At 39.3% G+C, this 18,940-nt stretch overlaps 1 pseudogene; it reads right to left on the bottom strand.

The window, feature by feature from the left end:
- Positions 1-7,796: 7,796 nt before the first annotated feature.
- Positions 7,797-7,999, bottom strand: LOC126754292 (small nucleolar RNA U3; annotated as a pseudogene).
- Between the last annotated feature and the right edge of the window lie 10,941 nt (positions 8,000-18,940).

Raw genomic sequence — 18,940 nt, 5'->3', positions numbered from 1 at the left:
AAAATAGAACTAGAAAAAAGGCAGTGAAACGAGTAAAAAATCATAAATCAAGGAAAAAAGTAGAAAGAATGCGAGGGGTAGGGTTCGAATCCATGACCTCTGGATCCGTAAGCAAGCGCTTTGCCATTACACCATGCGGCTTGTGGAATACGCAAGTGTGGGGAGCGGAGATCAATCGCGCGCCGCGCACTTTCCACTCACGTTCGCTCGGCTATGAGTCGAGCGGCTCCGAGCCGAGCCGGAAGAACATACCGTATATTAGGAATCAACCCAGTGTTTCTAAAGAATTGCATTTACATTTTGCAATCTCTCCGTCACTAGTCATCTGTGCTCGACCTGAGTGAGTTGCGCTTTGAACGCAAAATACTACCAATTTTTGTTTTTCAATGGCACCTACATATTTTTTTTTTTGGAATAGGAACTAATTATCCTATACAATAACGTAAAACGACTAATGGCAAGTTTCCATGGATATTATAAATAGGAACCTTGATGTGTAGTTGATATTGCTAGATTAGGATACAATTTTCAAATACTATTTTCTTGGAATTTATGCACATTGTATATTATTCTAGAGGGGAATGAATGTTTATTCCAAAACTGAAGAAAAAACATGTATGTGTCGTTTGAAAGACAAAAATTGATAGTATTTCCGGCTAAACCGGAAGTTATACCGAAAATCAGAAAGCACCTTCCGATAGTCCTCATTGTCTATGGAAAACAAAATCTACAATTTGCACAATTTTACATCATTGCATCATATGTTATTGAAAAAAGCATGCGTTTTGTCACCTGGATCACAGATGAACACAGATTGTGGTTGACTGGCCTATAGCACAACACACGGCACGGCCGGCAGTGGGCACAGAAACAGGACTGGCAGACTCGCACTAATAGCGTGGCGCCCCCGATTTCTGGAATAGCACGTCCACGGGTGCCCTTGCTTTGTGCGCGCCTCGCGACGATTACATTCGCACTGGCACGTGTGGTACTGCCGCATTGCTGCCCACTGCACTGGCTCTGGCGCTGCAGTTTTTTCGGTCCGTTCGCGCCCTATGTCTCTTGTTTCGCCCGCCGTGGGTGACGCGCCAGTTTCAGACGGTAGCTCTTTCGGACGCTCAGCAACCGATATTTCGTCAGGCGTATGTAGGCTCAACCTACGTTGCGCCTCTGCGACTGTTGCGACCGTGGCGGGTGCCACCTTCGCCACGCCCTAGTTACGGCTCTGCCTACGAGATACGAAACAGGCAGTGAGGCAGCAAACCTTGTATTTTACTCGTACGTACAAGAACGCGTTAAAGACTAATCCCACTTAGGATGGCTATTAACCTCTACCGACGGGGGTTGTGCCAAAAAAATCAAAGATTTTGTACTTGAAAATTATCGATTTGCAATTGGGAACCGCGCTTATAATTGGAAAACAAAGATAATGCACCATGTTGATTCTTCGAGAGTCTTTTGTCAAAAACTGGACTAATGTTGTTCCAAAACCACCGGACCTTGCCGGACCACCGGACTTGCCGGATTTGCCTTTGTGCGACCTCTGACTATTCAGAAAACTCAAAAGGCCCTTGCAGGGAAGATGTCTTGACTCGTGAGGAAATAGAAACACAATCGAGGAAAGCTAAATCGGATAAGACTGTCCCGACTGTTTCGAGGACTGGAAAAAGCCTTGCGTTTTATCGGGCAGGGATGATTCTTAAGGCGATTAAATTGATTTGGTAGAATAAATAAAGAATTCAAATTTTACAAACAAATTCAATTTACTTTTTATTACAGTAGGATATATCGTTACCTAAATTGCAAACAACGTATTATCAAAAAATCGAAATTGATTTTTTTTATTTCTTACGATTCATTATATCATATTATATATATGTAGCATGAAATTTCAGTTTCCACTCTCAGATATAACCATTTTATAACCACAACTCAAATTTTGGTTCAATATGAGTGGCTTCTATTATATCGTTTTTTATGTATACTCTCGTAACAATGTTGCTAAGGAGAGTATTATAGTTTTGTTCACATAACGGTTGTTTGTAAGTCCTAAAACTAAAAGAGTCAGATATAGGGTTATGTATACCAAAGTGATCAGGGTGACGAGTAGAGTCGAAATCCGGATGTCTGTCTGTCCGTCCGTCTGTCCGTCCGTCCGTCCGTGCAAGCTGTAACTTGAGTAAAAATTGAGATATCATGATGAAACTTGGTACACGTCTTTCTTGGCTCCATAAGAAGGTTACGTTCGAAGATGGGCGAAATCGGCCTACTGCCACGCCCACAAAATGGCGGAAACCGAACACCTATAAAGTGTCATAACTAAGCCATAAATAAAGATATTAAAGTGAAATTTGGCACAAAGTATCGCATTAGAGAGGGGCATATTTAGACGTAATTGTTTTTGGAAAAGTGGGCGTGGCCCTGCCCCCTACTAAGTTTTTTGTACATATCTCGGAAACTACTATAGCTATGTCAACCAAACTCTACAGAGTCGTTTTTCAGGCATTTCCATATACAGTTCAAAAATGGAAGAAATCGGATAATAACCACGCCCACCTCCCATACAAAGGTTATGTTGAAAATCACTAAAAGTGCGTTAACCGACTAAAAAAAACGTCAGAAAAACTAAATTTTACGGAAAAAGTGGCAGAAGGAAGCTGCACCCAGGCTTTTTTTAAAAATTGAAAATGGGCGTGGCCTCGCCCACTAATGGACCAAAAACCATATCTCAGGAACTACTAAACCGATTTCAATGAAATTTGGTATATAATATTTTCTTAACACCCTGATGACATATGCGAAATATGGGTGAAATCGGTTCACAACCACGCCTTCTTCCAATATAACACTATTTTGAATTCTACCTGATGCCTTCTCTGTATAATACATTTATACATACATTAGGAACCAATGATGATAGCGGAATAAAACTTTACACAAATACGGTATTTGAAAAATATGTAAATGGCGGATAATGAAATCTCGATTATCACTTTATCATGCGAGAGTATAAAATGTTCGGTGACATACGAACTTAGCCCTTCCTTACTTGTTCTCCTATAAAATTATGAAAAGTTATGTAACGTTATTTTTTATTTTAGGTGACGATATGGTATTTTATGCTACTTTTATACCCATAGTGATAAGCTGGTACTAATCGCAACATCAAAGCATATTGGTGGTACAGGTGGTAGACTAATTCTTACCTCGGTTCAAAGGCATCTCACTATAAAATTCCATTTTAATACATTTTTGTTCATAACTGCATAGTGTTTTATTAGATTATTCACAAGCGGCAAGTGCTTTTACCAAAAATAATATGCGCAAAATAGTTTCACTTGAAATAAAATGGCAAGAAGTTATTTTGCAAGAGCTGATTTGTCTACTTACCTACATAGGTAGTTAAGTGAATTTGTTATTTGAGTAAAATGAAATGTATGCTTTTAAAAAGAGATCGTATGAAGGCAAATTTCAATTATAGTTTGATTACATAGTATGCGTTTCAGGGATAATACATATTGTTTTTTTATATTATGAAAATATCTGAAAGGTCACATAAAGGTTTCGAAATACTAAATTGATAGCTTCATAACTTCAAAGACATGTTTCTTTTGAATTTGGCAAGTATAAATAAACATCTGTAAACAATATCAAAAAAACACACTGGACACACTATGCACATATTGATAAATAAATGCGTTTACGGCTTAGTAAACTCATAGACAAACTGCGGAACATAGCTATTGACTGTGCACGGGTCAACGGTTGTTGACGGGAAGTCCAAGCAGCGCTTTTTGGTGTTATGGGTAATTTCCTTGTAGAAGTTGGCAACAAAAACCACGCTTGCAGAGTCTTATCTGCTGTAAATTTATCGCTTGAAAAAGTTGTGATCTCATGACAGAAAAAAAAGGTTACATCGCCAAGCTGAACTCAAGCAAAATGTAATAACAAATGCGTTAATGGGAAACTTTTCAAATATGAGAACTTATCAGAGGTTTTATATTATAATGCCTGTATATACATATATTTATGTACGTATATGAGTAATCAATTAGAAAAGTTATTACTGAGTCATTTAAGCCTCAAATAAAAGTCCTTATTTATACCTTATGCTTATACTTTTGGTATAAAGTAGTTTGTAGATTGAAACTGAGGTTAATAGAGTGGTGATGTAGGCTAATTACCCAATTTCTACGTTTCATGTAGGATTATTTCACCAATCAAACTTCAATGCAAACTTCGTATTTTAAAACGACGCTCTCTGTAGAAGCCGTAGGGCTTAACAAAACCTATGGTAAATAAAAATGTTTTCGCTTAAGCCAACGCTGGAAATAAATTTGCCAGCCTCTTAAATTCTGTTTTACTAATTTTTTCCAAATTACTTAAACTTATTGGACCTTATCGGTGTGGCTTTAGACCTGGAAATGCTACAACTGACCTGATATTCACCATAAGCCAAATCGTGAAAAATACATGTGAAAAAATGCTCGGCTCTCACCACCCCTTCTTTGATTTCAGAGCTGCTTTTGATAGCACGAAAAGGAACTGCCTTTAACACACCATGTCTGAATTTGGTATCCCCGCAAAACTAATTCGGCTGCGTAAACTGAGCAATAACCAAAGCTCCATCAGGATCGGGAAAGACTTCCCCGAGCCGTTCGATTCCGAACGAGGTTTTAAATACCTATCGTGTGACTTCTTTAATATACTCCTGGAAAAAATAATTCGAATTGCAGATTTGAATAGAGAAGGTACAAACTTCTACAAGAATGTATAACTGCTGGCGTATGCCGATGATATTGATATCATTGGCCTCAACAACTCTATAAGAAAGTAAAGCAAATGGGTCTGGTGGTGACCGAGGCAAGAAGAAATATCTGCTGTAATGAAAGAAACAGTCGTGATACTCGTGACTAGGTTCCCACGTCTCTGTTGACATTCAAAACTTTGAAGTCGTAGAAAGTTTCGAATTGTTGGAACCAGCATTAACACCAATAACAACGTCAGCCTCGAAGTCCAACGCAGAAAAATTCTTACCAAGAAGTGCTACTTCAAACTTAGTAGGCAATTGACAGGTAAAATGCATCCGTGACGAGCAAATGCCAAACTTCACAAGTCACTCATCATCCCCGTCCTGCTCTCTGGTTTAGAGGCATGGACGATAGCCACATTTGACAAGTCGGTGTTACGGGTTTCCGAGAGAAATGTTCTACGGAAGATTTATGGTCCTTTGCGCATTGGCAACGGCGAATACAGCAGTCGGTAGAACGCTGGCTAGGTCATGCCTCTCTAGAATACCTCTCTCCGCTAAAAATACCATTTGGGGAAGGAACTGGCTACACTTGGAATATCCAATTGGCGCCAGAAAGTGAAAGGGAAGAACGACTGACGTGCTGTTGTAAATTCGGCTATTACCGCGTAAATGAAAGTAATAAGAACAACTGAAGATCAAGGAGCTTGGTAAATTATTTGTGGGGATGAAAAATGGCGCCTTTCTTTTTGTATATCTTAATAAATATGTAGTTCACAAATCTAAAAATATTCCCTTTCTTACTAGATGTTCGTGGTGAATAGCTTCAAGGATCAGTCCAGAGAAAACATTTAATACTATCTCTAAACGTTGATGATGTATAAAATTCTAATACAACACTCATTTTTTATACACAGCGAGAACTCTGAATCTAAATACATTGTTGCGAACACGTTTATGAAAGTAAGCTTGATGAGTGTAAATTGTAAAGTGTGTAAAGTAAAGTGTTCCAAAAAAAAAGTAAAAAAAAAGGTGCGTGGAGTCCCTACGAGCGGATGAAGTTATACTTCTTAGTGATATTCCAAGAAATGCATATCATTTTGTATGAAAGAAAACTAGAAAACTTAAATTCACATTTTATAAATTTATTATGCACATAAAATGAAGAATAAGGCAAAGTCTAAATGAAGGAACTGTGACTAGAAAAGTAGTTCTGTCTCTTCGTTGCGGAAGAGAATATGCAGCGTAATCATCTCTCTTTTGTAATCCATCAACACGCGTTGAAGGCCCAGCAGTTATCGGTGAATTGACGACCGTTGATCAGTAGTTATAGATGCTCCCGCAGAGATTGATAGAACAGCAAACGTTGAATCTTTTTTTACGCGCTCTCTGCTATTCCGCAGCTGTTTTCCTCTTCTTCGTTTGACTGCCAGCTATCATTTCCAATCTCTCCTTTTCCCGCTCTGCTTTCTTTCGTGCTCGGTATTCACGATAATATTGTGCTGTTTTCCCTCCTCTTGAAACACGGGCTACACTGTCTTTTTCCGCTGTAAAATCAATTTAAAATCAAAACATTAAAATTTTTGCCAATCCAATTGATATTAGTTCCAAGGCACAAGTTTAATGTACAAGCCTGGAATCCGCTGTGTTATGCCTATTATCACTGTCATTTATTTTATCAACATTGATCGGAGGTCCAGCCAATTTGGCTGGCATATTGTCTTGTGAAGATCAGGTAGGTCAGAATTCGCCTCGCAATTTCAACATTTTTTACAATTCTCTCACATATTCTAACCGAGAATATGATGAGACAGAAATATATGTATTTATAAAATGATTTCTTTGATATTCCATAGGATGGAAATATGTATGTAGAACTCTTTTATTTTTGATTTATTATTTTTCAAATTATTTAATGCTAATTTGATCTTATTTTATAATTACTCATTTTAAATATATAGAAGATTTACCTAAACATTATGATGATATTTTCATGATTCATACGCAATGTACGAATGTAAGCAATTTCGTTTTGCCGTCGGCATTTCAATTTCTCATGCTTAAATTTTTGCTTTCAACTAAGAAATCGCAATATATGCCTTTGCGTTTTGCCGTCGGCATTTCCATATTGACATGCAAAAGTAATTATGTATTTCATTGTTTCGTTTTGGCCCAATTTTGTATATTAAGTCAAGTGTCAATATGTAAACATGTTTTAAACTTTACATAAAATTGAAGTGTCAATAATTGCACCAATTTTCATAAAGTTGGAAATTTTGCGCGAATCTATATTATATATTTTTTAAAGTTATATTATGTATATTGCTGTGATAAATTTAATTTCTATTAGTAAGAAAAATATTTATTTGTATAGTATACGATGTTAAAAGGCATACATCTTCTATCCTATCTTGTGTATCTGCACATGCTCATATGAGTGTATGTATACGCATGTGCGCGTTCAGAAATTGAAATCATATTTTCATCACTTATCAATATACTTATTACATGGCGCGCATTGACTTGCATGTTCATACATTCATATATACTTATATGTACATATATTTGCATAAGTGTAGTAAATTTTACAACAAAAACGATTTCATTCATGAACGCAGGCGCAAATTCCACAAGCGATCTCGCTTCATTCATAAAAACAGAGGCCGTAACATCTCCCCGAGCATGCCTTTGCCAACAAGTCGTCTTTTCGCGACGATGGCAAAAGCTAAAAATCATAAATTGCACAACTTTCTGGTGCTTCTCGCAAAAATCTGCGTCGATATGTATTCATGATCATATTTACGCATGTTTGTAGGCGAAGCTGCTACAGCGGCAAGGGATGGCAATCGGCGGCCATTACTTTACTTATGCCATAGAAATTCTATTGCTACGTATATGGAAATGACAACGAAATAATGCAAATATGCATATTTCTAAATGTCATTAATTTCTTTGAAGAAATGAAAGGAATGAATGATCCTGAGAAGTATAGTCTTAACTTTTCAACGGCCAACGCAGAGCATTAATTAATTTATTCATTAAAATCACCACTCAGAAGTCGTTTTATCCGTTGTAAGCGAATGATTTTCGAACAAACATCATTTCTAATATGCCACAAGACAAAATTAGAAATGAACTTCTTAAACCTCACGCTGTCAGATAAAACGATATACTTCGTCATTGCGGGTCGATTTCCAAAAAATGTAAATGAAGACTAACTACAGAAATGATCCTGTAAAATATAGCCTTAATTTTTCAACGGCCAACGCAGAGTATTTCACCCAAAATATACGCAAAATAGTTGAGAATTCGCAGAAATGAAAGACAAACGAAAGAAAAAGAAGCATAACTTCAATAATGCACAAGCATACAAACATACATATGCGCAGCAGCAGCAAGGAAAGAGGTAACAATCGGCGATCCATTGTATATTTCTTTCATGCATAACCAAACCATAATTAGGACAATGCAATACAAGTGTCAATGGTGGTGTTGGTGGTAAGCGCTTGAAAAGTTACGACGAGCACGTAGGTTCGAATCCCAACAGAATTCATTTTTAATTGAATATGTCACCAACCAAAAATTGAAACATTTTTCTACAAAAACAACAACAGCATAAGCATGGCAACATTGTGTTGTTGGTAGAAAAGCCGAGCTGTGCCGAAAGAAACGAATAAACGATCGCCGATTGTCACCGCTTCGCTTGCTGCTCGAATATTTTCGCAGACAAGGTTGCGTAGATTCATATTGAGCAAGGTTACGCAACCTAAATCTATCGCAACCTTTTCCGAACTCGTATAAGAAGTATAACTTCAAAAAAGTAAAGTGTGCAGAAATTGTGATGGTGCTCAAACCAGGTAAAGCTGAGAATGAAATCACTTCATATAGACCAATCAGTTTATTATCTTTATTCTCCAAAATATTTGAAAAAATATGTTTGCGTAGAATATTGCCACTACTGAAGGAGAATAAGGTAATACCTGACATCAATTTGGGTTTAAGATTCATAAATGCTGGAGTACCACAGGGTAGTGTGCTTGGTCCGGTACTTTACACTATTTTTACCTCGGACATACCTGAAACTGAAAAAGTATTAATTGCTACATATGCTGACGACACTGCTCTATTGTCGTCAAACCAGTCTCCTGTTGAAGCAACTAATTTGGTGCAAGAAGAATTGAATAAGATACAAACTTGGTTAGATTGCTGGAGAATAAAAGTAAACGTGAATAAATCAATGCATATTTTATTTACATTAAGGCGAAGCGATAGCCCTTCCTTGCTTTTAAACGGCAATGCAATACCTAAAAGTGATAGCGGTAAATACCTCGGCATGCACTTGGACAAACGGTTAACATGGAAAAAGCACATACAAGCAAAAACTATGCAATTAAAAATAAAAATCAATCAACTGTATTGGCTACTCGAATATAAATCGCCATTACATCTTGAAAATAAATTGCTATTATATAAAAGCATACTAAAACCTAGCAGCCAAGTATCCTCTGGGTAGCCTAAGAACATCCGTTCGAAGGCGAGCTAAAGTGAGAAGGCGAAACATTCCCTACAAGGGTTGTGCGCTGGGTTTGGGACCCGCCACGTAAAAAACACCCCCAGTGAAGAGCTACAACCAGCCTCGGATGAGAGACCCCCCTTTTGATGACAACCATGGCAAACGAAATAAGGACTACGAATTGAGGGCATGCACCTGGAATGTCCGGTCCCTTAATTTGGAAGGTGCCGCTGCCAAGCTGGTTGATGTCCTCGTGAAAATAAAGGCTGACATCACCGCCGTCCAAGAAATGCGATGGACGGGACAAGGACAGAGACGAGTAGGTCCTTGTGACATTTACTACAGTGGCCATATAAAGGAGCGCAAGTTTGGTGTAGGATTCGTGGTGGGAGAGAGACTCCGTCGCCGAGTACTATCATTCACTGCGGTGAATGAACGTCTAGCCACAATCCGCATCAAAGCGAGGTTCTTCAACATATCGCTGATTTGCGCCCACGCCCCGACGGAAGAGAAGGACGATGTGACCAAAGATGCCTTCTATGAGCGCTTGGAGCGCGCTTATGAGAGCTGCCCCCGCCACGATGTCAAAATCGTGCTTGGCGACTTTAACGCCAGGGTGGGCAAAGAAGGTATATTTGGCACTACGGTCGGTAAATTCAGCCTCCACGACGAAACATCCCCAAATGGGTTGAGGCTGATTGACTTCGCCGGGGCCCGAAATATGGTTATCTGTAGTACTAGATTCCAGCATAAGAAGATTCATCAAGCTACCTGGCTGTCTCCGGATCGAAAAACTACCAACCAGATCGATCATGTTGTGATAGACGGAAGACACGTCTCCAGTGTTTTAGATGTGCGTGCGCTCCGAGGTCCTAACATCGACTCGGACCACTATCTTGTTGCAGCTAAGATTCGCACCCGCCTCTGTGCAGCAAAAAACGCGCGCCACCAAACACAAGGAAGGTTCGACGTCGAGAAGCTGCAATCACAACAGACAGCCGAACGATTTTCTACTCGGCTTGCACTCCTGCTCTCTGAGAGCACTCGTCAACAACTCGGTATAAGGGAACTGTGGGACGGCATTTCAAACTCCTTACGTACAGCTGCAACCGAAACCATTGGTTTTCGGAAAGTGCAAAAGAACAGCTGGTACGACGAGGAGTGCCGTGTCGCAGCGGAGAGAAAACAGGCTGCCTACCTCGCAACGTTACGATCGACCACTACACGTGCGGGATGGGATAGATACCGAGAGTTGAAAAGGGAAGCGAGACGCATTTGTAGACAGAAGAAGAAAGAGGCTGAAATGCGTGAGTACGAAGAGCTTGATAAGCTGGCCGACAGGGGTAATGCTCGAAAATTCTACGAAAAAATGCGGCGGCTCACGGAAGGTTTCAAGACCGGAGCGTATTCCTGTAGAATCCCCAAAGGTGATCTAGTCACTGATGCCCAGAGCATACTTAAATTATGGAGGGAACACTTCTCCAGGCTGCTGAATGGCAGTGAACGCACAACACCAGGAGAAGGAGAACCCGATTCCCCAATCGATGACGATGGAGCAGACGTTCCATTACCCGACCATGAAGAAGTTCGAATAGCAATTGCCCGCCTGAAGAACAACAAAGCGGCAGGGGCCGACGGATTGCCGGCCGAGCTATTCAAACACGGCGGCGAAGAACTGCTAAGGTGCATGCATCAGCTTCTTTGTAAAATATGGTCGGACGAAAGCATGCCCAACGATTGGAATTTAAGTGTGCTATGCCCAATCCATAAAAAAGGAGACCCCACAATCTGCGCCAACTACCGTGGGATTAGCCTCCTCAACATCGCATATAAGGTTCTATCGAGCGTATTGTGTGAAAGATTAAAGCCCACCGTCAACAAACTGATTGGATCTTATCAGTGTGGCTTTAGACCTGGCAAATCAACAACCGACCAGATATTCATCATGCGCCAAATCTTGGAAAAGACCCGTGAAAGGAGCTGCCTTTATGCCGCGATGTCCGAATTTGGTATCCCCGCAAAACTAATACGGCTGTGTAAACTGACGTTGAGTAACACCAAAAGCTCCGTCAGGATCGGGAAGGACCTCTCCGAGCCGTTCGATACCAAACGAGGTTTCAGACAAGGCGATTCCCTATCGTGCGACTTTTTCAACCTGCTTTTGGAGAAAATAGTTCGAGCCGCAGAACTAAATAGATAAGGTACCATCTTCTGATATTGATATCATCGGCCTCAACACCCGCGCCGTTAGTTCTGCTTTCTCCAGACTGGACAAGGAAGCACAGAAAATGGGTCTGGTGGTGAACGAGGGCAAGACGAAATATCTCCTGTCATCAAACAAACAGTCGTCGTATTCGCGACTTGGCTCTCACGTCACTGTTGACAGTCATAACTTTGAAGTCGTAGATAATTTCGTCTATCTTGGAACCAGTGTAAACACCACCAACAATGTCAGCCTAGAAATCCGACGCAGGATAACTCTTTCCAACAGGTGCTACTTCGGACTGAGTAGGCAATTGAGAAGCAAAGTCCTCTCTCGACAAACAAAAACCAAACTCTATAAGTCACTCATAATTCCCGTCCTGCTGTATGGTGCAGAGTCTTGGACGATGTCAACAACGGATGAGTCGACGTTGCGAGTTTTCGAGAGAAAAGTTCTGCGAAAGATTTATGGTCCTTTGCGCGTTAGCCACGGCGAATACCGCATTCGATGGAACGATGAGCTGTACGAGATATACGACGACATCGACATAGTTCAGCGAATTAAAAGACAGCGGCTACGCTGGCTAGGTCATGTTGTCCGGATGGACGAAAACACTCCAGCTCTGAAAATATTCGACGCAGTACCCGCCGGGGGAAGCAGAGGAAGAGGAAGACCTCCACTCCGTTGGAAGGACCAAGTGGAGAAGAACCTGGCTTCGCTTGGAATATCCAATTGGCGCCACGTAGCGAAAAGAAGAAACGACTGGCGCGCTGTTGTTAACTCGGCTATAATCGCTTAAGCGGTTTCTTCGCCAATTAAGAAGAAGAAAACCTATCTGGACCTACGGTGTGCAGCTTTGAGGCACTGCTTGTAATTCAAATATCGAAATTTTACAATGATTTCAGTCAAAGACTAATTGCAAACCTGCCCCTTGGTTTATAACAAATAAAGCCATTCATACAGATCTCAATATGCCTTTTGTTAAAGCTGAGATTAAAAGATTCAGTTCAGCATATTTAAACAGAATCAGTTATCATGACAATCCTTTGGCAGTCATGTTATTAGATGACAGCAATGAAATTACTAGACTCAAAAGACAACATATTATATATCTCCCATTTAGGAATTATTAACATATATAACTAAGTTTGTTAATATAAGCACTAGAAATAAGAACATTTAATATGAATATTGTATATTATTATTGATATCACTGGATATCAATAATATAAGTCAGATTATGATATTGTTATCTCATTTGCTTATTATTTTTTTGTAAATAGATTGCAAATAAAACATATTAAAAAAAAAAAAGTGTTCCAAAAAAATTTAGTGCGGAATGGAAGTAAGTTTAATATGTAAAGTATTACGAGGTTTCACAAAGTACAACTACTCTGCTGTGCGGATTATCACTTCACTCCTGTACGTAGACATATTTTCATACAGTTCGTTATGCTGTTTTACCATCACGCGGTGGAAACACCACAATATGACTAACTGTACGTATGCACTAGCAAGCGAACAGATCCATAAGCACATTTTCCAATACAATTGCATACAGCATGTTATCGGAAAGCTTAAGTACTGCGAGATTCTCTAAAAGCGATGCTAGAAGTGGAGGAGAGAGGACCAAGAGTGAAAAGCGATTTATAAAAGCGTAAAGACGTGCGATAAGATTAAGTTCAGTCATTTATATGCAATTAGCTGGTGCAGACACATATGGTAGATACATTTTCTTTCGTAGACACCGCTTATGTGGTTATAGACGAATTTACAACATCGCGCCATTTTTTCACTGTTTGGCGCCAATTGAAGATTCCAAGTGAAAACAGGCACTTCTTCGCCTTTCCAACAGAGTGGAAATTTTCCTCTTCCTCTGCCTCCCGTCGCAATGTTGTCGCATACACTTCTATAAATCTTTCGCAGAACCTTTTTCTCGGAAACTCTAAACTCATCAGATGTTGTCTTCGTCAATGCCTCTGCACCATATAGCAGAACGGGAACAAGAATGACTTATAGAGTTTGATGTTTGTTCGTCGATAGATAATATTATTTCTTAATTGTCTACTCAGTCCGAAGTAGCACCTGTTGGCAAGAGTTATTCTGCGTTGGATTTCGAGACTGAAGTTCTTGTTGGTGTTAATGCTGTTAATACTGTAAGCAGTGACGTGGAAGCCAAGTCGCGAATACGACATCTGTTTGTTTGATGATAGGAGATATTTGGTCTTGTCCTCGCTGGCACGGTTGTTATGACGATAGGCGATTTAGCCATGCCCGTGTGGGACTAATCGGAATAAAGTATTGTCGCTGTAAGAGATAAGCTTTTCCTGACCTATAGATGTTGCAGAAATAATACCAAATAAATATGCGTATATAAATCGATTACAATACGCAAGGAATATATCTATGTTTACATATACATATGTGAACACGACTTCGACCATCAAAATTAACCTATTCATGTTTCATGTTCATGAACTTGTTTTTTCTCCTTTATGGTTGGTGTTATGTAAATGGGAAAATGCGTTCGACTCGACTTTAAACGCCCATAGCTGATTCAGTAAAAAATTGAGGCGGATATTAAGATGTATAAATACACAGCTAAATTCATCAACATTAGCTAGAATAAATTTGCGTAAATATATTTATATATATTGTACCAAGATATACATGTATGTGTGCAAATGTTAACTCAACGAAGTTTATTTAATCAAATACACCTATAAATAAATTAATTTTCATATGAAATTTCTTCTCTCTTTCCGTTCGCTTTTCAACACAAACTAACCTACACACTTCACATCTTCATATGGGTCTTGCACACCGTAGAAAATTCAACATAACTTCTGGCACATCTAATGGACAAATATACCAACCGATAACAAGCACGCCTGCCTGCACGAACCAATACAGGTATAAATAAAAATTAAGAAATACATACAAACGAAAACAAACTAATGAACAAACGTTTGTGTCCTGTGGCCAACGTAATATTAACGTGCTTATATGGAAATGAACGGGTTGCCACGTCTAACGTTATGTCTTACCCACACTCAAACGCACTCTCGCGTTCCTGTGCGGAATATGTTTATTTCGTTCACCGCCTAGATTGCGTGGCTGTGCGTCGGCCCACAAACAATACTGACAATACAAAATCATTTAATAACGACCGAGCATAACTCACACTGAGAAACGTGCTGGATATTGAGAATTCCTGATATGAAAGTAGCGGACAAAGGCTGGTACATGTGTCAGATCAATACTGATTCTATGAAGAGTCATGTTGGTTGCCTGGATATTGTGACTGAGTAAAGCAAACATAATTGGTTTGGTGTGAAAAGTTCTCTAAACGCCATTCACTAGGGAGTGGCTAGAGAAGATTTTACTAAATATGGGTCCAGCTTCCGTTTTTAGATCAAGTAACCTCTGGGTAGCCAAAGAACATTCGTTTGAAGGCGACATAAAGTGAGAAGCCGAGTCATCCCTCTCCAGTCTTTAGCGCTGTGTTTAAGACACATCAGGTAAAAATATCCCAATGAAAAGTGCAAAACAGTCTCGAATGAGAGATCATAACTTCGATGCCGTAGATAATGTCGTGTATTATCTTGGAAGTAGCATTAACACCAATTATAACGACAGCATCGAAATCCAACGCAGAATAACTCTTGCCAACAGCTATTACGTCGGACTAAATAGGCAATTGAAAAGTAAAGTTCATTCTAGACGAACAATAACCAAATTCTAGTTTTCGAGAGGAAGGTTCTGCGGAAGGTTTTTGGTTCTTTGTGCATTGGCAACGGCGAATACCGCAGTCAATGGAACATTGAGCTATATGAGACAGGCAGCGGCTCCGCTGGCCATTTGACCATTTGTATATAGTATACTAAAATATTATCCACACTGTGTGTTATGTTAGGTTAGATTAGGTCATAATGTGGATACTTGTGCCAAAGGTATCGCTAGATCTCACTTGAATAGCGGTGAATTCCAGTACTTTTTTAAAGAGGTTGGTATCACAGTCATTTTGCTAGGTTCGTCGAAGGTGTGAATATCGAGATATGTCATGCTCAGTCTGGTAAGAGCTGGACAGTAGAAGAGAAAGTGTCTAGATGATTCCACCTAACTTTCTTCCATGCACACTTGGTAAAGCGTTCGAGAAACTATTTAGCCGCACCAAACAATTAACTTACGTTCAACTTTAGGCTAGAAGGTGCTCACACGAAGTTCACAGGTGCAGCGATAGAAAAATTTAAGTGGAGCAACGTTTTGTCCAGTCTGAGGAGTTTGACTTAGAAATGCGTTTTCAAGTCAGCCCATCAGTTTTGCAGTTTCTAGCGTTGCAGCTACGGTCGGTTACCTTAATGGTTGACCATGATGTAACTTGATGTTATTGCTAGTGTAGTCAGGCTCTCTTCGACTAATCTTGAACACTCTGTCAGCGTCGTGTAAATAAAATATAAAACGGGTGCTTATATTAGTTGTGTGGTTCTGAATGAGACAATACTTTTACCTTTAGTGGCTGTTGCTTCATTTATACCCTGTTTGGTTTGCCATTTGATATCAAACAGACTTGCTTCGGAACCACGTTTGTAAGTTGTGCATATTTATTGCCAAGAATCTATACTACGCTCAACAATCGTAGATATTTTATTCCATTCACTTTATGGAAGATTTTGGGACGGATCTGCATTTTAGGGCTTACAAAATCTAACTCGTTCAAGCATTGAAGCCGAAGCACCAACAAAGCTTGCTAAAATATTCGACATACTCAAAAGCTAGTTAACTGACTTTAATGACAGCCTCTCAAGTCGTAATCAGCTCTAATGACTAATAAAAATAGTTTTAACGTATCTTTGATCGTTCGAGCAAGACTTCATTTTTCTGTTGTAGTCGTTTCATTTTCAATGTCGTCAGAGCAAATAAAACAAGTAAGGAAGGGCTAAGTTCGGATGTCACCGAACATTTTATACTCTCGCATGATAAAGTGATAATCGAGATTTCATTATCCGCCATTTACATATTTTTCAAATACCGTATTTGTGTAAAGTTTTATTCCGCTATCATCATTGGTTCCTAATGTATGTATTATACAGAGAAGGCATCAGATGGAATTCAAAATAGTGTTATATTGAAAGAAGGCGTGGTTGTGAACCGTGGTTGTGAACCGATATATTTCGTACATGTCATCAGGGTGTTAAGTAAATATTTATTTATTTTATTTATTTATAATAATTCATATAACAAAAAGAGTTTTATTATATAAATACATAAACGCAGCACTGGCTACGAGGCCTTCAGCCGTCTTGTAATTATAACTAGGTGAAAAATTCTATTTGCTAAGGGTTAGTAAAGATGTAAGTTGCTTAAATATATTTCAACAAATCGTTGGTTTTTAAAAATCTATATACAATCATCACGTTTTTTTCTGAAGGTTCACTTAGTAGTTTTATGAGATCAATGTTGCCAGAGTTGTGGGCTGTTGGGTGAAGCATCGGACAGAGTGTGAGTAAGTGTTTGATAGTAGCGGTGTCATCGCAAAGGGGGCAAATGGATGGGCTTTTACCCGATAGTAAGTGGGCGTGTGTTATGATAGTGTGTCCAATCCTTAATCGAGTATATGTCTTCATTGCGCTAGTTGGAACTGTTGACGAGTAGATTATACGATTTCTGGCTGGGTTTATAACCGCGTAGTGATGTTTAAATGTTTTCCATTCGCTTGCGTTTTTTTTTATGCCTTTTGTGCTTAATAAGGTTAAGAATGTCTTGCTTGGATGAGACGTAGTATGTTAAGGCGGGAGTCCTGGCTACATTTTCGCAGCGAGGTCTGCAAAGTGGTTGCCTGTAATACCAGCATGACCAGGCATCCACATTACTTGGATTTTCTGAGGGGGTCTCTGATAACTTCTATTATGGGATTGCGATTTGAAGGAGACGTTATTGCAGACATACACGATTTGCTGTCTGTACAGATGAGGAACTTTCCTTTAGTCTTTTTTGCGTAATTAACTGCATGAAGGATAGCAGATCCTTCAGCGGTAAATACAGAGGTCGTTGAGGGAAGAAGCCAATTGCAAATAATTTCTCCTGTGGCAGTGACAACTGCTAACGAAGTGGAATCGGTGGACTTGGAGCCATCCGTAAACAATAACTTCCAGCCATTATTTGTGTAATTAGATTCCAGTTCAGCAAAGGTTTGTTGAAAGACTTCGTTTGGTGTGTTTTGCTTGGACAAAAACATAAGCTTATTCTGAAGTATTTTATCATTGATCAGACAGGGAGGATGTCGAGTGGTGAATTTGCGGGTTGCGTTACGTAAAATATTATTTTCTGCAGCGAAACTTAAGCATCTCGAAATAGCCGATTGTATTCTTGGAATTTTTCTTTTTTTCGTGGCATGGGTGATAGTTGTATTTAGTAATGGGTTGGTGTTCTCAGCCGTTTCCGCAAGAATTTGAAGCGAAGAATCTATAATTTTATTTTGAATAGTTGGTAAACCAGATTCAGCCATTATCGTTTTTATTGGCGAGGTTGGAAAGGCCCGGAGACTTCGCCGTATTGCGCAATGGTAAGGTGCATTTAAAAGGTTGATACCGCTTTTGGAGCAATTGCCATAGATGGGGAGCCCATAATCTATTTTTGAAGTTAGCAAAGCTCTGACAACATTGACTAGTGGGTTCGGATGAATAAATGAATGCTTAGACGAGAGATATTTAACAATATTTAATCGTGTCATTAACGAGTTTCTGACATATTTACAGTGAGCATTAAAGTTATAATTAGAGTCAAAAATTAATCCTAGTATTTTCAGCTGTGTTTCACACTCGATGTTAGTTTGGTTGTGGGTTAGTGAAATACCGTTGCAATTTTGCTTCCTACATACATGAAGGATATGTGTTTTGTCTAAGGAAAGTGAAGCATCAGACTCCAGTCACCAAGTCTCAATTCTGGCGAGTATATTAGTAAATAAATTAACGTCAGAGACTTTTGTGTAGATTAGGACATCGTCAGCATAGATCTGGTGCTCAACTCCTTTGTAATTTATTATCATCCTACTAATATCATCGAAAGCAATGATAAAAAGGAGGGCTGAAAGAGGTGAGCCTTGCGGCGTACCATTAGAAAGCGGGAGTGTTGAAGAAAGAAAACCATTTACGTTGACTTTGAGTTTTCTGTTTGTGAAAAAGTTAGTAATAAAACGTATCATATGCTGGCCTATTTTCCATTTTCTTAGTTGTCGAATAATAATAAGGGCTCCAATTTTGTCGAAAGCTCTGTGAAAGTCCAGAGAAAGTACGGACACGTGGTTTTTGCTGGACAAAGCGTTAGTAATGAAGTAGTCTAGTTGGATTAAAGCATCTAACGTGCCTTGACCTTTTTTGTAGGCGACTTGATTCGGTGATATGAACTTGTTTCGCTGAGCATACCACATCAAGCGGTTAGCCACGATCTTTTCCAAAATTTTGCCCATACATGG

The sequence above is a fragment of the Bactrocera neohumeralis genome, chromosome 3 (assembly GCF_024586455.1).
Source record: "Bactrocera neohumeralis isolate Rockhampton chromosome 3, APGP_CSIRO_Bneo_wtdbg2-racon-allhic-juicebox.fasta_v2, whole genome shotgun sequence".
NCBI classification, from domain to species: domain Eukaryota; kingdom Metazoa; phylum Arthropoda; class Insecta; order Diptera; family Tephritidae; genus Bactrocera; species Bactrocera neohumeralis.
This window is presented reverse-complemented; position numbering and strand designations above follow the sequence as displayed.